The following is a 15,341-nucleotide window of genomic DNA, read 5'->3' as shown; positions in this document are numbered from 1 at the left end:
CACCACCAACAAAAAAATAATTTTAGGCACCATTTGAATGTCACACTCACAACTTTGAAACACCATACCGTTAAAATATACCCAAAGCCAATAACATTATGCTGGGTTTTTCCAACAAATCAGAGAAGAGTATAATGTTGCTTACCTTGGAGAAGGTTGGCTTGTGTGGCCAAAATCTGAAAAAAGCAAAGAGAAATGGATTAATTTTCTATTACTTCTCACTTTTGCCACCATGATACTGCATTGAACTAGCTATGGTATGTCTACTAATTTAGAAAATCCACATTTCATTTTCTCTTGCTTGAAGGAATAGAATGGTTTAAGCCAAGTTGGGTTCTAACCTGAACCCAGTTGCTCTATTTAATTCCACTATTAAATTAGGAATATGTTCGGCCAAGGAAAAGCATCCATCAATAGACTGGAATAAAAATACTGTGGTTGTCAAGACACTGTAGTTGTAAAACTTTATTATTTTCTTTAACTTTCAACATCTTGAAGATCTCTGAACCACTACGTCTTTTTTTATCTCTCTCCACAGTGAAGAAAATTTTCTCTTTGTGCCGAAACACCCTGTTTCATGAAATGCAACATCGTATCTCATTTTTCTTCATGAACTGCTCTAATCTAACAGCTGGGCTGGAAGAGCACACATTATCAACAGGTTCAGTCATATAACACCCCAAACTTAGAAATAACAAGTTGGAAGCTTCACATCCTACAAAATAAATCAGTTACCCTATCAATTCTATAAGCCTCGGAGTCTCAAAATTGAAGGAAGGTATTTTGAACAGCACTGTGCAAAAGCTGTTGCTGAGTTAGGTGTTCAGTTAAGCTGAACAGCATGCCATGTTCCTAGTTTCCTTTGCAGAAGCATTTATTTTACATTTTAAATATGCATACTTTCTAACTTGGGCGAGGAAAAACTTAATTTAAAATAACACCACCACCACCAAGTGATGCTATGGTTGATCAATACTTCGAGATTTGAAAAAGTTTTCCTCAAATGTCACATACTTCCCTGGGACCTGGGAACTTTCCCTCCCTTTAAGGTGTAAGATTGCTTTTCTTCTTGCTGTTTTGCCATTTAAAAAAAAAAAAAAAATCCCCCCCAAAACAACAACAAAACCTATTTAACAAACTGCTACCAAATCCATCTAAAGGTTAGCATTCTTTTTATTTTAGTGCTACTTCTTAATGGGCAAAAATTGATTGATTAGTTCACCTAGAACATTCTTAGCCTTAGGGCCAAAACAGTATTTTGTATACAAAAGTAGACTGGATTTTAAAAAGAAAAAGAAAATCAACATTCCAGAATACAGTGAGATTCAAAAATGGAAGAAAATAGAAAAAGCAAATTTGGAAAGCATATCAAAACTCTTAAATATATTTAAAAATCTAATGAGTGTGTTTTAAGTTGTATTGAACACTGGCTTTCCTTCTTAGCTGGAAAGGTACTTACACTAAAAAGTCCAATTCATCTGGAGAGTTAATATAGTAAACATCAGAATCACCTTATTTTCCCCAAACTCCATATACATTTTGAGAAAAAAATAAAGGCAATTATTTTTCCTATAAATCCACAACCTCTATTACTTCCCTTTCCCTCCACCACCATCGCCCTTCCACATTGACTTTGAAACTAATTTTAAGAAGAGGATTCTTTAAGCGGAAAGTTTGTTGACCTTTCAGAAAAGACAAGAGGTGAAAGAGAAGCAGGTAACTCCTTGCCACTGGCTAAAACAAAGTGAGTGAACCTGTATAATATTAATTCTCTTATGCCCCGATCTTATCTCTGACCCTCTTCTACCATTTATTGTTTGGGAATCTGGAAGTACCATGCCCCCAGCACAATAATTTATACTTAGGAGAAGTGATTTTTAAACTTAAGTGTGCATGCAGATTCCTTGGGGTGCTTCTTAAAAATGCAGATTCCTGAGTTCCAGTTCAGCTCAACTTAATCTGAAAGACTCAAGGGTCAGTGCCCAGGAATGTTCATTTTCAATAACCTTTCCAGGCACCTATGACTGGGTGGCCATTTTGAGAAATACAGACTTAGATATGAAAAGTGATCATTGGCTGCAGCAAGTGCCAAAGCCTTGGATGGATAAGGTATATTAAACTGATACCCAGAGAGTAAAAATTTAGTACTTTTAGAATGTGTTTGAACTTGTGACCATCAACTTACTATATATTGCTATATACATAAGATGTCATAAAGGATCCTAATGGTCCTATATCTATTATAGCCTATAATAGATACACATAAAATAAAGAGAAAGGAATCCAAGCATAATACTAAAGAAAGCCATCAAACCACAAATGAAGAGAACAAGAGAAGAAAATGGAACAGAAACTACAAAAACAACCAGACAATTTAAAAATGGTAGTAAGTACATACTTATCAATAACTACTTTAAATGTAAATGGAATAAATGCTCCAATCAAAAGGCAAGCTGATTGAATGGATAAAAAACAAAAACAAAAATAAGACCCATCTATATGCTGTCTTCAAGAGACTTACTTCAGACCTAAGGCACATACCGACTGAAAGTGAAGGGATGAAACATACATCATGCAAATTGAAGAAAAAAAAAGCTAGGGTAGATTTTTTTTTTTTTTAAATGGGGTAGACTTTAAAACATGTAAAGAGAGGCAGAAAAGGGCATTACATAATATAGAGAGATTAGTCCAACAAGAGGATATAACAATTGTAAATATCTACACATCCAACATAGGAGCACCTAAATACACAAAGAAAATGTTACCAGACAAAGAGAGGGAAATTGACAGTAATACAATAGTAGGGGATTTTAACACCTCACTTACATCAGTGGTTAGATCAACAAGGAAACAGTGGTTTTAAAAGCCACATTAAACTAAATGGCCCTAATAGATAGATACAAAACATTCCATCCAAAAACAACCAAATATACATTCTTTTCAAGTACACATGAAACATTCTCCAGGATACACCACATATTATGCTGCAAAACAAGTCTCAATAAATTTAAGAAGACTGAAATCATATTAAGCATCTTTTCTGAACATGATGGTATGAAACTTGAAATCAATTACAAGAAAAAAACTAGAAAAGACACAAACACATGGAAGTCAAACAATATGCTACTAAGCAAAGAAATTGAAGAGGGAATTAAAAAAATACACAAAGACAAAAGAAAATGAAAACAAAAGGGTCTAAAATCTTCAGGATGTAGCAAAAGCAGTTATAAGAGGAAAGTTCATAGGCATACAGGCCTACTTCAGGAAACAAGAGAAATCTCAAATAACCTAACTTTGCACTTAAAGGAGCTAGAAAAAGAACAAACAAAGCCCAAAGATAGTAGAAGGAAAGAAATAATAAAACTTAGAGAAGAAATAAATGAAAGAGACTACAAAAATAACAGAAAAGATCAATGAAACCAAGAGCTGGTTTTTTAAAAAAAATAAATAAATAAACCAACTGAGAAAACTTTAGCTAGACATATCAAGGAAAAAAAAGAGAGAGGACTCAAAATCAGAAATGGAGGATGAGCTATAACAACTGACACCACAGAAATACAAAACATTATAAATATCAATATTATGAAAAAATTATGTACCAACAAGCTGGACAAGCTAGAAGAAATGGATAAATTCTAGACACATGCAATTTTCCAAAACTGAATCAGGAAGAAATAGGAAATTTGAACAGACCCTTTACTAGCAATGAATTGGCAGGCAATCAAAAAATTCTCAATGAACCAAAGTCTAGGACCAGATGCCTTCACAGGTGAATTCTACTGAACATTTAAAGAAGAGTTAACACCTATTCTCTCAAACTATTCCAAAAATAGAAAGGGAAAGAAAACATCCAAATTCATTCTACAAGCATTATCCTGACACCAAAACCAGAGAAAGACACTATACAAAAAAGAAAACTACAGGTTGATATTTCTGAAGAACAGAGAAGCAAAAATCCTCAAAAAATATAAGCAAAAACTGAATTCAATACATTAAAAAAAATAATTCACCCCAAGGAAAGATAAAAACAATATGACCATTTCAATAGATCATTTGACAAAATGCAACACCCATTCATGATAAAAACTCACAACAAAATGGGTTTAGAAGGAACACAGCTTAAGAAAATAAAAGCCATATATGAAAAACCCACAACAGACATTATACCTACTGAAAACATATCCTCTAAGATCAGGAATGAGACAAGGATGTCCAGTCTCACCACTTTTATTCAAGATAGTACTAGCTATACCAATTAGACAAAAAAAAAAAAAAAAAAAAATCAAAAGATCAAAATCTGTAGCATCAAAAGGAGAAAGTAATCATCACTACTAGCAGAAGACATGATACTATATACAGAAAATCCTAAAGACACAACCCAAAAACCACTAGAACTGATAAATAAATTCAGTAAAGTTGTAGGATACAAAATTAATATATAGAAATTTGTTACATTTCTATACACTAATAATACAGTAGGAGAAAAAGAAATCAAGAAAGCAATCTCATGCACCAAAAAGAATAAAGTACCAAGGAATAAATTTAATCAAGGAGGTAAAAGATCTGTATTCTGAAAACTATAAAATATGGATGAAATAAATTCAAAACAACATAAATAAACAGAAGGACATACTGTGCTCATGGATTGGAAGAACAGTGTTGTTAATATGCCTATACTATCCAAAACAATCTACAGATTCAATGAAATCCGTATCAAAATAAGACTGGCATTTTTCACAAAACTTGAACAATTAATTCCAAAAATTAATTCTAAAATTCTATGGACCCACAAAAGACCTTTAATAGCCAAAGCAATCTTGATAAAGAAAAACAAAGAAGGAGGTATCACAAGGCCCAGATTTAAAGATATACTACAAAGCTACATTAATTAAAACAGTATGGTACTGGCATGGATATAGACACATAGATAATGGAATGAGATAGAAAGCCCAGAAATAAATCCACACCATATGGTCAATTAAATTACAACAAAGGAGGCATAAATATGTGATGGGGAAAAGAGCATTTTCAATAACTGGTGTTGGAAAAACTGGAGAACTCATGCAAAAGAATGAAAAGGGACTATTTTCTTATACCATACACAAAAATAAATAGATCAAAGACCTAAATGTGAGATCTGAAACCATAGGCAGTAACTCTTGGACATTGGCCTTAGCAACATATTTATGGATAGTCTCCTTGGTTAAGGAAAACAAAAGCAAAATAAACTATTGGGATTATACCAAAATAAAAAGCTTTTGCATAGTTAAGGAAACAATAAATAAAACAAAAGGCAACTAAGTAAATGGGAGAAGATATTTGCAAATGATACATCTGATAAGGGGTTAATACCCAAAATATATAAAGAATTTATACACCTCCCCCACTCAACACCAAAAAATCCCTAAGCTATGCAATTAAAAAAATAGGCAGACAACCTGATTAGAAATTTGTCCAAAGAAAACATTCAGATGGTCAACAGACACATGAAAAGATGCTCAACATCACTAACCATCAGGGAAATGCAAATCAAAACCATAATGAGATATCAGCTCACACCAGTCAGAATGGCTAGTGTCAAAAAAAAAAAAAAAAAAAAAGAAAGAAATAACAAGTATTGGCAAGTATTGGTGAGGATGTGGAGGAAAGAGCACACTTGTGAACTGTTGATGGGAAATGGTGCAATTACAATGGAAAATGAGGTTCTTCAAAATACTAAAAATTGAAACACCACATGACCCAGTAATTCTGCTATGGGACATATATCCAAAGAAAACAGTAACATTGTTTTAAAAAGATATGCACTTGTATGTTTATTGCATCATTATTTACAATAGCCAAGATATGGAAGCAACTCAAATGCCCATCGATAGATCAATGGATAAGGAAAATGTGGTATAGATATACAATGGAATACTGGCCATAAAAAGGAATGAGATCTTGCCATTTGTGACAACCTAGAGGGTATTACACTAAGTGAAGTAATTCAGATATAGAAAGACAAATATCAAATGATATCACTTATATGTGGAATCTAAAAAACAAAGTAAACACACACAAAAAGCAAATAGACTCTTAACTACAGTGAACAAACTGGTGGTTGACAGAGGAAGAGTGTGAGGGATGGGTGAAATAGATAAAGAAGTATAAACTCCCAGTTATAAAAACAAACAAGTCACAGAGATGAAAAGTACAGCATAGGGAATATAGTCAATAATATTGTAATAACATTGTATGGTAATGGTGACTACATTTATCATGGTAAAGCACTGAGTAATGTACAGAATTACTGAATCAATATGTTGTACATCCGAAACTAATATAACATTATAAGTCAATTATACTTCAATAAAAAAATGATTTACTGAACTAAGATATACAAAGTGACTATTTAAAGTATAAAAACAAAAGATAATATACAGTGTTAGAGTCAAAACAGTGGTTACCTGGGTGGTGGGAGGGGATATCTAGAAGGCAGCATAGATGAGGGAACTTTGAAGTTGTTGGTTACACAGGTGTCTTCAGTTTCAGAAAATTCATTAGGCTGAATATTAATGGGGACCTTATTCATTGTATACCTCCAGATAAGTCATAGAATCCTTGAAGTTTACAGTTGGAAGGCCTTCAGAAAATAATTTTCCCAGTCTTTTCATTTTTTTTCAGGTGAAGAAGCTTTTATGTAGAGAGATTAACTAGCTTTACGATTATTTTATAAATGGGGTGATGTGAAATATTAATGGAAAATTTTAGTTGTGATCTTAGATAATTCCCAGGTGCCTGCTTAATTTTTACCCCTTCTCAGTTTAAATGGAAATATCCATAAAAAGACCTATGTAAGTAAATACAATTAATCATAATCAATCATGTACTGTCTTGGATTCGCTTAGAACCAAAATACTGAAATCGACACATGGCATGCTGCTGGTTCTAATTTTCCATCAATTCATGACACACTTTATGCTTTGCTTGTGACAACACAAGCCCTTCAACTTCCTATTTTAATTAATGTTATGAAAGGCATTGACATGTCCATAGACCTGCCATGAAGTTCCTGAGTGTGGAGTGACCCTTTCTGATACATATAGATTGCATAAATAATAATAAACATAATCACTTTCTTTGTTTTGGCCTCAGTATGTCACTTCCTTTATCTATAAATGTTAGATTCAGACTAGATGATATATAAGAAACTAACAGAATGATATAATTATGTTAAAACAAAAGGACTAGTATAAAGATGCCAACTTTTAATTTAAAACATATATAAAATTATTTGAAAGATGATCATCTCTCCTATCACTACCATCTGACTGAAAAGGAAAATTTTAACACTAAAAGCATAGGAAGCACATAATTTCAAAATAAAGACCACTCTTCAATTGTTAAAAAAAACTTTGTAAAATACTTTATTTCCCTTATGGTTCCATGTTGCTCTAGATTCAAAATAACTCGGTCACTGACCAACAGCAATCTATGAACTATTTTGGGGGGGAGTTTTCCTACAAAGAACTTAAGGACAGCATTTCCCTAGGTATATTTGATACGACCCTCCTGCCCTGATATGCTTCTAAATAAAGGATTTCCTGGTTTTAGACCAAAAGGATGTGGTATAGGTGGTGGGTGCTTCACAGTATAATCCCCTTTCAGAAATTCTTAGTGAAAATATTACAGATTTAGAGTTCTCTCTTTTTAAAATATTTGTTTATATATTTTGAGAGAGAGTTCATGCACAAGAGTATGCAGTGGGGAGAGTCAGAGGGAGAGAGAGGGTTTTAAGCAGACCTTGTCTGAGCATGGAGCCCAACGTGGGGCTTGATCTCATGACCCTGAGATCACAACCTGAGATTACAACCTGGCCTGAAACCAAGAGTCTGATGCTTAACTGACAGTGCCCCAAAGGCACACCCAGAGTTCTTCTAAAATAAGGCAAAATGTTATCTTTATTTTATCCATCATTCAAAAAATTTATTTACCTCAGAAGGTATTTTTTGCATATCAGGACCCCTTAACATTCTCCAAACCTGGTGTTCTGCATATCACTCTCTCAAAAAGTATTCTATGATTTTTCCCTAAATCAGAACTACATCCTGAAATGCCAGCTATAGTTAACCGGCCCACCATTCTCCCACTCCCTCATGGTAACTTTGGAGGAATCTTTGACCTACACTCAAGAAATATGAATTAAGAGAATTGGAAGGGAGTCAACACTGCAAGTGGCAGGTCACAAAGCCAGTCCAGAATCAAACCCAGGAGGAGAGTAGGTCTTTATAAGGGAAATGGAGTCCTCCTACCCCCATCAGGGCAAGCTGTATCTTTCAAGTCGGCTTTATTCCTGACAATTTTGAAAAGTTCAGCTATGTGTAAGGACACCAAAAGAACAGTGGCTTAAACAAGATAAGTTCTATTTTCCCCTGGTATGTATAATTACATCGTCATGGTCAGTGGTTCTCAAAGTGCAGCCCCAGAGAAGGAGCATCAGTATCATCTGGGAACTTGCTAGAGAGGCATTTTTTTTTTTTTTTTAAAGACTCTCCCCTTGCCAAGCACTTTGGGTGATTCTGATACTAAACTTTCAGAACCAGTGGTCTAGAGGTAGTTGGTCCAAGGCTGGAATGAAGATTATGTCCAAGGGGCCTTCCAGGATCCCTTGTCTTCTGATGCTTCCCTCACTATACCCTCAGAGGATTCTCTTTTACATATCAACCCAAATGACTTGCTGCCACATGTGTTCAGTCACAATGCCCATGCTCTTTTCCTCAGGAAACACTGTCCAAACCAGACTCCTCCTCTGAGTTCTTCTGTCAAAGGTCTGGTTCAGGTCCTATTAGCTATCCTGGACTGGGCAATGGCCTCCTAGTTGCCTCTGTTCTGCCTATGGATTCTCTTCAACCTATCTACCCCCACCTTACTAGCAGAATTATCTTTTTTTTTTTTTTAAATGTGACATTTGTCTCTTACTCGACCACTATCTGAATCCCATGGCAAAGCTTAAACTCTACGATGAAGGTGGCACATTTTAATACCTGGCATCTATTTTTCTTCTCAGTTCTCTGTTAGTCCCTCACCTGGACACTTTCTGGATCCCAGTTACAGTAAACCATTTCCAGATCTGACCATGTTGCTTGGTCCTACGTGCCTTTGCACTGTTGTTCCTCTTGTTTAGAATGCTGTGTTAGGACTCCTCTCCACACACACTCATCCTCAGGCCTACTTCTTCCAACCTTATTTTTCACTCATAAACACCCGCTCATTCCTTGAAATCTAACCTATACAACACATCTGTAGGGTCTTTTTCAATGTCCCCAACCATGGTTCCTTGCTTCCTTGTGCTCTTCTTGTAGGTATTCCTACCTATTCTGGAATGCTCATCATGTTGTATTATAATTTTTTGTGTACAAGTCTGCCTCCCACATTAGATGACACTTCTTGGAAGCAGGCACTGTTACTTATTCAATAAACATTAAATGCCCACTTTGTGCCAGGAAGTTCATATCCTAAAGTGTAAAGCTTAGCACAGTTCAAAGCATAAGTGAACGAATGTTTTCTATAAATTCTCTCAAGGATGTAATGATTGCAATTAACACTTATTTACAATATACCTGGGTTGTCCTTGAGAAACACACTAAGTAACTTAGTTGTTAGTAACGTTTTGGATTTGGCCACTTCAGAAGTGAGAAAGAATTTTCAAAGGAAGTACTGGACTTTAAAGAGCAAAAGAAGTAAAAAAAGAGGGGAATGAGGAAAAAAAATCCCTGGGATCAGGGCAAAAGAGATGAAATTTCTACATTCAAACCAACGGATATGTTTCTATCTGGGAAGATTGGGCAAAATGAGTTCTTTAATGATTTCAGCTCTACAGAGAAACAAATATTATCCTTCCAAGTTTGTAAGACTTAATGGCACCTGTCCCTCTTGCTGAGCAGGAGATGGTGAATTATGTTGTCTACGCACTGATGAATTTAAATTTCCTCAGGCATAGTTAACTGTGATGCCACTTCACCCTGAAATCGTTTCCTTCAATTTTTTAAAAGAAAGGAAAATGTCCTAATGTTTGAAGATTTTCTTCTGATTATTTAAAAAATGAAAATCTTTCCAGGCAATTGTCCAAATCTAAGAGCTTAAATTAAAATGCTCATTTTCAGAATTTCTCATGTAACTTCCTGTTTGGATTGAGGATATAGATCTTCTTTTGCCTAACCATGGGACAAAGAGAAATGAATGCTTCTGAAATTCCAGACCAAGTTAGAATCAAGGACACTTAGCAAAGATAAGTGGTACTGCTATGGCTCTCAGAGAGAGGCCTAAGGGCAAGCAAATCTTTTTATGATCTATCCTGTGCCAAGATCTAGCTTATTGTTTATTCCATCAGTGAAAACATTCTGGAAGGTTATGTTCATTATGGTACTTTGTCACTAGTCTGAAAAGAAAAAACAATTAATGTGATAGCCAACGTTGTTACTTTTCATAATGAACCAAGCAATATATATGCAATTTTGATGCATAATTGTTGGATGTAAAGTATTATGGACTGTATTTACAATTTGTTTGTCAATTATGAAGCTACTATACAATGCAAATAAAAAATGCTACAATCTTTTCGTAATTTTCATGAAGGGCCCTTCTAGATGCAAATTTTTATTTATGTAATTTTCATAGGATGCAATTATGACGTAGTCTCCATCTCATAAGCAAGAGATTTATTGTAAACACTCTATTTAGCTTGCAAGTACCATACAGTTAAATGACTAATCACAGAAACTCAGTCCATGATCATTGACAAAAATGGCCACACTTACAGCTGAAATTAACACAGAGGAAAGTGATCTGCTTCTCACCCACACCCAGGAAATCAATCACAGCAAAATGGCCCAACCATGACTGTAAGTTTGTGATGATATAACAATTAATCTGAAGTCTGAGTCAGAAAAAAAAAATGCTTTTCAAAGGTCCTATTTTCCCACTCCAAGTATGCTGGATACAACGAAGGGGCATTGGTCCACAACAGGGCAAGACATTCTCTCAATGTGTTTGGATGAGATGTGTCAACTCCTCTTCACATTTTTCTTACCCACTAACCCTTCTCTTATGGCCTCCCAAATCTAAAGATATTGATTTTTAATGAAATGATTTTTAATGAAATGTGCTTATGAAACAGTGATAATATTTTCCAAGCTCCTATTACTTTGACTTCAGAAATAACATCTAGTTCACGTTAGGGACTTACATTATGGCTAGAAGACTCAGAAAATGTCACTAAAAATGTCAGACAGTGGGTAAGAATTGTTCCCCCATGGATTTTACTCCTACCCCTGCAAAGTCTATTATTTTATACTGACAAATGTTGGGGTCTTTTGGCATATGTTTACTATAATTAGTTCTCCTTCCTGTTCTCCACTGTGGATCTTTCAAAAAGTCACTCTCCTCAAGTTCTCTCTCTCCTACCATATTTCTTATCAGTGTCAGTAGATAATCTTGTTCCTTCAAACCCAGAGACACTAGAAGTCAATACATGGGAACTCTCTCAACATCCTGAAACTTCTCTGTCCACTTCCACATCCCATTCGTCATCTACATATTTATGCCTTTACCCATCCTCCCCTGCTTCTCTCCTGATAAAATGAAAGAGGCATTTCTCTTTCAGTCTAAAGCTTTCAACTTTGAGTACATCTTTCCCATCAAGATCTCAAATTTAAAAAAAAAAAAGAAAGAAAGAAAACTTTCTATCAGCCTTTCTACTCCTCAGATATCAAACATCTTTAAAGAATTGCTTCCAATCCTTATTCTGTGTTAGCCAGACCATTAAAAGGACCCTCCAACAAAACATTTCTCCTGGTATTCATGTCCCTTGTTTACTTACCTCTCTCTGAAGCTGAGCAGGACTTATAACTTACTTCTGGGCCAAAAGTATGCAATCAAGTGTCATCATAGAACTTTTGCCTCTCCACCTGGATCTCCTGCAACACTTGCTCTTGGAGAAGCTAGCTGCCATATATACAATCAAACCAACCTGAGATTATGGCACTATTACAAAACCCAAACTGGCTATGTAGAGAAGTAGAGTGGAGAAAGAAAGCACTGCCTACCCAGCCGCCAGTAGTTCCCACCAACCCCGATGAGGCACCTGCCTTATGAGTGAGGAAGTCTTCTTAGACATTTAGCTTAATTGAACCTTCAGATAATAGCAGTTCTGCTCATGATCTGACTTCAACTGTAGGAGAGATCCTATATTAGTTTCCTAGGAATGCTATAATTTCTGCTGCTTAAAGACAGCAGAAATTTATTCTCTTACAGTTCTGAAGGCTAGAAGTCTGAAATTAAGTATGCTCCCTCTGAGACTCTGGAAAGAATCCTTCCTTGCCTTTTCCTAGCTTCTGATGGTGACCATAAATCCTTGGCATTCCCTGGATTATAGCTGCATCAATCCAATCTCTGCCTCTGTCATCACAGGGCATTGTCCCTGTGTGTGTCTTTCCTTCTTGTCTAAGAATGTCAGTCATGTTGGGTTAACCGCCCACTCTACTCCAGGATGACTTCATCTTAACTATATCTATGAAGACCTTATTTCTAAATAAGACCACATTTGGCAGTATTGGGGATTAGGACTTCAACATCTGTTTTTGAGGGCACAATTCAGCCCATAACAGAGCCCCCTGTAGATCTCTCTAGCTGAACTCAGTCAACTGACAAAACTATGAGAGATAACAATACATGGTTGTTTTAAACCACAAGGTTTGAGGGTGATTTGTCCCATAGCAATGGGTCACCAAAATGCCTTTCTTTACTGAAATCATTTCCACTAACCTCAACCTGGCTTCTGCCAACACATCCTATTGACAGGGTCACCAATGACCTCCTGGTGTTAAATCCACCAGAGGTGTTATTTCAGAAGGGTGACATAGCCTATAATCTACCTCCCTTTCTCCCTGAAGTCCATCAAAATGACCAAAGAAATTTATATGTAAGAATAAATTAATCAACTGTCTGAAATCAAAGAAATATGACACCAGCAGACAGAAATTTGAAGTATTTTAAGAAATACTGAAAGCAGATGCAAAAACACAGCCAGAGAACCCATAGTTCAACAGGCTGAGGAGAGGGCCACTGAAATGGTGACATGTGTGGCCTCCTCAGAGCCCAGGGAAGAGCCCAGACTCTGAGTCACAGGATCAGAAGCCCCTGTCAGGGTGGCAGCCAAGGTCTCCCCCTCTTTCTTGCTCCCTCCATGCAGAACAGACATGCTCCTTCACCAACAGTAGTTATGAAAGTAAAGTTGGACCTTTCCTGGAGGGGCTCCTATCCTAGTCACTGGAGTAAGAGGGGCAAGTGGCAGTGTCCTCAATAAAGGCAGAACTCCACAGACATGGAGAGAGCAAATTAGAGAGGAGTCATCAGCTCAGCACAGGGGCAGATGCCAAGGAAAGTGTTTCCTCCCATCCACTTCTCTCCACTTACACTTTCCTGCCACCACAGTCTAGGTGGGTATGTGTCCTCAGCTGTCCAGCCACCCTCACTCCCTGAAGGAAACTTGCCCTGAGGGGAGCCTCATGTGACTAAGTCTATCCACTCACCAAGTCACTACTGATAGTGCAGAGATTTTCAGAATGAGACACACCTTTAAATTTGTATTTCCCAATGTGGACACTATGTCAATAGTCATTTGACATTTGGGTCCAGACATTTCTTTGTTGCAGGATCTGTCCTATGCATTGTAGGATGTAGGGCAAGTGACATTCTTGTCCTCTGCTCACAAGACGCCATAAGTACGCCTTCACCCCCCACCCCACCCCCGAGCTCTGACAACCCAAAATGTCAGCAGACATCGCCAAGTCCCCGCTTTAAGAATCCATACATGACTAACAACTGCCCCCCACACCTGCTCTCGGTTTATTACTAAGAGACTGTAAAACTCCATCTTCTAGGAAATACTGGCCAGGTCTGACTGTAACTGCCTTCTCAGCTCCTACTCCAATCTCTCAGTTCTTCCAGGAACATGACTTTCCTTCACAGACACAGCCACAACAGAGGCCCACACGACAGAGGATGCAGACAACATCCAGATGTCAGTCTTCACACAGCACTTGCAAATGCCTGCAAGGGAAGCTCTCTGCACTCTTAAACCCACGATTTGTGGTTTCAAATACGTGCAGCTCTCATGCCAACTCAAAACTTCTCCCAGAGTAAAGACCATATCAAGCCTGAGGAGCGCAGTTTACAAAAGAGGAAAGGTAGGAGTGTGTGATTGAAAGGCGAATACCAGGGATTTGACTCAACAAGTGAAGTCAGTGGAGGAAATAAATTATTCTCTAAAGAACCAGGGTAGAAAATAGAAGAGGCTAAAATTCTTCCCCTAGACAGTAGGCCTTGCTGGAGTTTCATTTAAGCTAATTGTTCCTCTTTGAAAAGGAAGTGTTCTCAGGAGAGACAAGACTCACCCACTTTTGCTTCCAGGAGAAACCATCAGACCCCAGGTGCTGCCAGAGAGGAAGGGTAGGGTGGGAGGAACATTTGGAGGGTGAGGAAAGAAACTTCACTGGGGTCATGGCTGGAGTCTTTGGGGCTCCTTCTCAAAGGTCAACTCCAACAAAGAGGAGCAGGAGTGTGTGCTGTGGGAGGGGTAAGGATGGGGCCAAGAGGTCCCTCAGCTCAGTCTTTCCACAGGCAGTGGGGAAATTGCTCATTAGTTAGGCATCGAGTTATCTTTCTTTAATACCTTCCTCTGGAAGTAGATGCACACATGTAACCTCTCAACAGCTCTTTTCAGAGGGAACACATCTGTCCAAGTGAATCAATGTTGCCCGCTCTACGCTCATTTAGCTACACTCACTCTCATGCATGTGGAGAAGGGGAAAGTGATCCAGGCATTTTATAATTTACCAAGATGTCAAAGTGGTACTTCATTAAAAACAAAACAAAACAAAAACCATTGTTCCTGCTCCAGAGCAGTGGGCAGCAAACTCTGAGCCCTCCATCTATTTGTGTCAATAAAGTTTTATCGGAACACAGCCTCACTAACATCATCTTTGGCTGCTTACAATGGCAGAATGATTAGTTGTGACAGAGACCATAGGACCCAAAAAGTCTAAAGTATTTATTATGCCCTTTACGTAAAGAGTTTCCCAGCCTGGCGCCAGAGCACTTAAGACAGAATTGTTTTTAATATTCTATCTAGTTGCCTGCTTTTTTTTTTCTCTGTGCTTTAGGTATACTTAAACAGAACATAGTTTTCAGTATAAACTGACAGTTTTTGTGAGAGATGTATTTAAATTTCTTCGCTTTAAAAAAAAAAAAAAAAGATTTATTTATTTATTTGTCTTAAAGAGAGTTAGAGAGAGAGAGAGTAG

The 15,341-nt window shown here is 37.0% G+C and overlaps 1 protein-coding gene across 1 annotated transcript in view; it reads right to left on the bottom strand.

Moving 5' to 3' along the window:
• The window catches only part of SEMA6D (semaphorin 6D), a 171,179-nt gene extending 171,013 nt beyond the window's left edge, over positions 1 to 166 (bottom strand). The window contains exon 1 of the mRNA XM_059181458.1: positions 146 to 166. The gene's annotated coding sequence lies outside the window, so the exon portion shown is untranslated. The remainder of the gene's footprint in view (positions 1 to 145) is intronic.
• Positions 167 to 15,341: the final 15,175 nt, after the last annotated feature.

This window comes from Mustela lutreola, chromosome 7, assembly GCF_030435805.1.
Source record: "Mustela lutreola isolate mMusLut2 chromosome 7, mMusLut2.pri, whole genome shotgun sequence".
Classification (NCBI taxonomy): domain Eukaryota; kingdom Metazoa; phylum Chordata; class Mammalia; order Carnivora; family Mustelidae; genus Mustela; species Mustela lutreola.
Note: the sequence above shows the minus strand (reverse complement) of the source record. Positions and strands in the feature narration are given on the sequence as shown.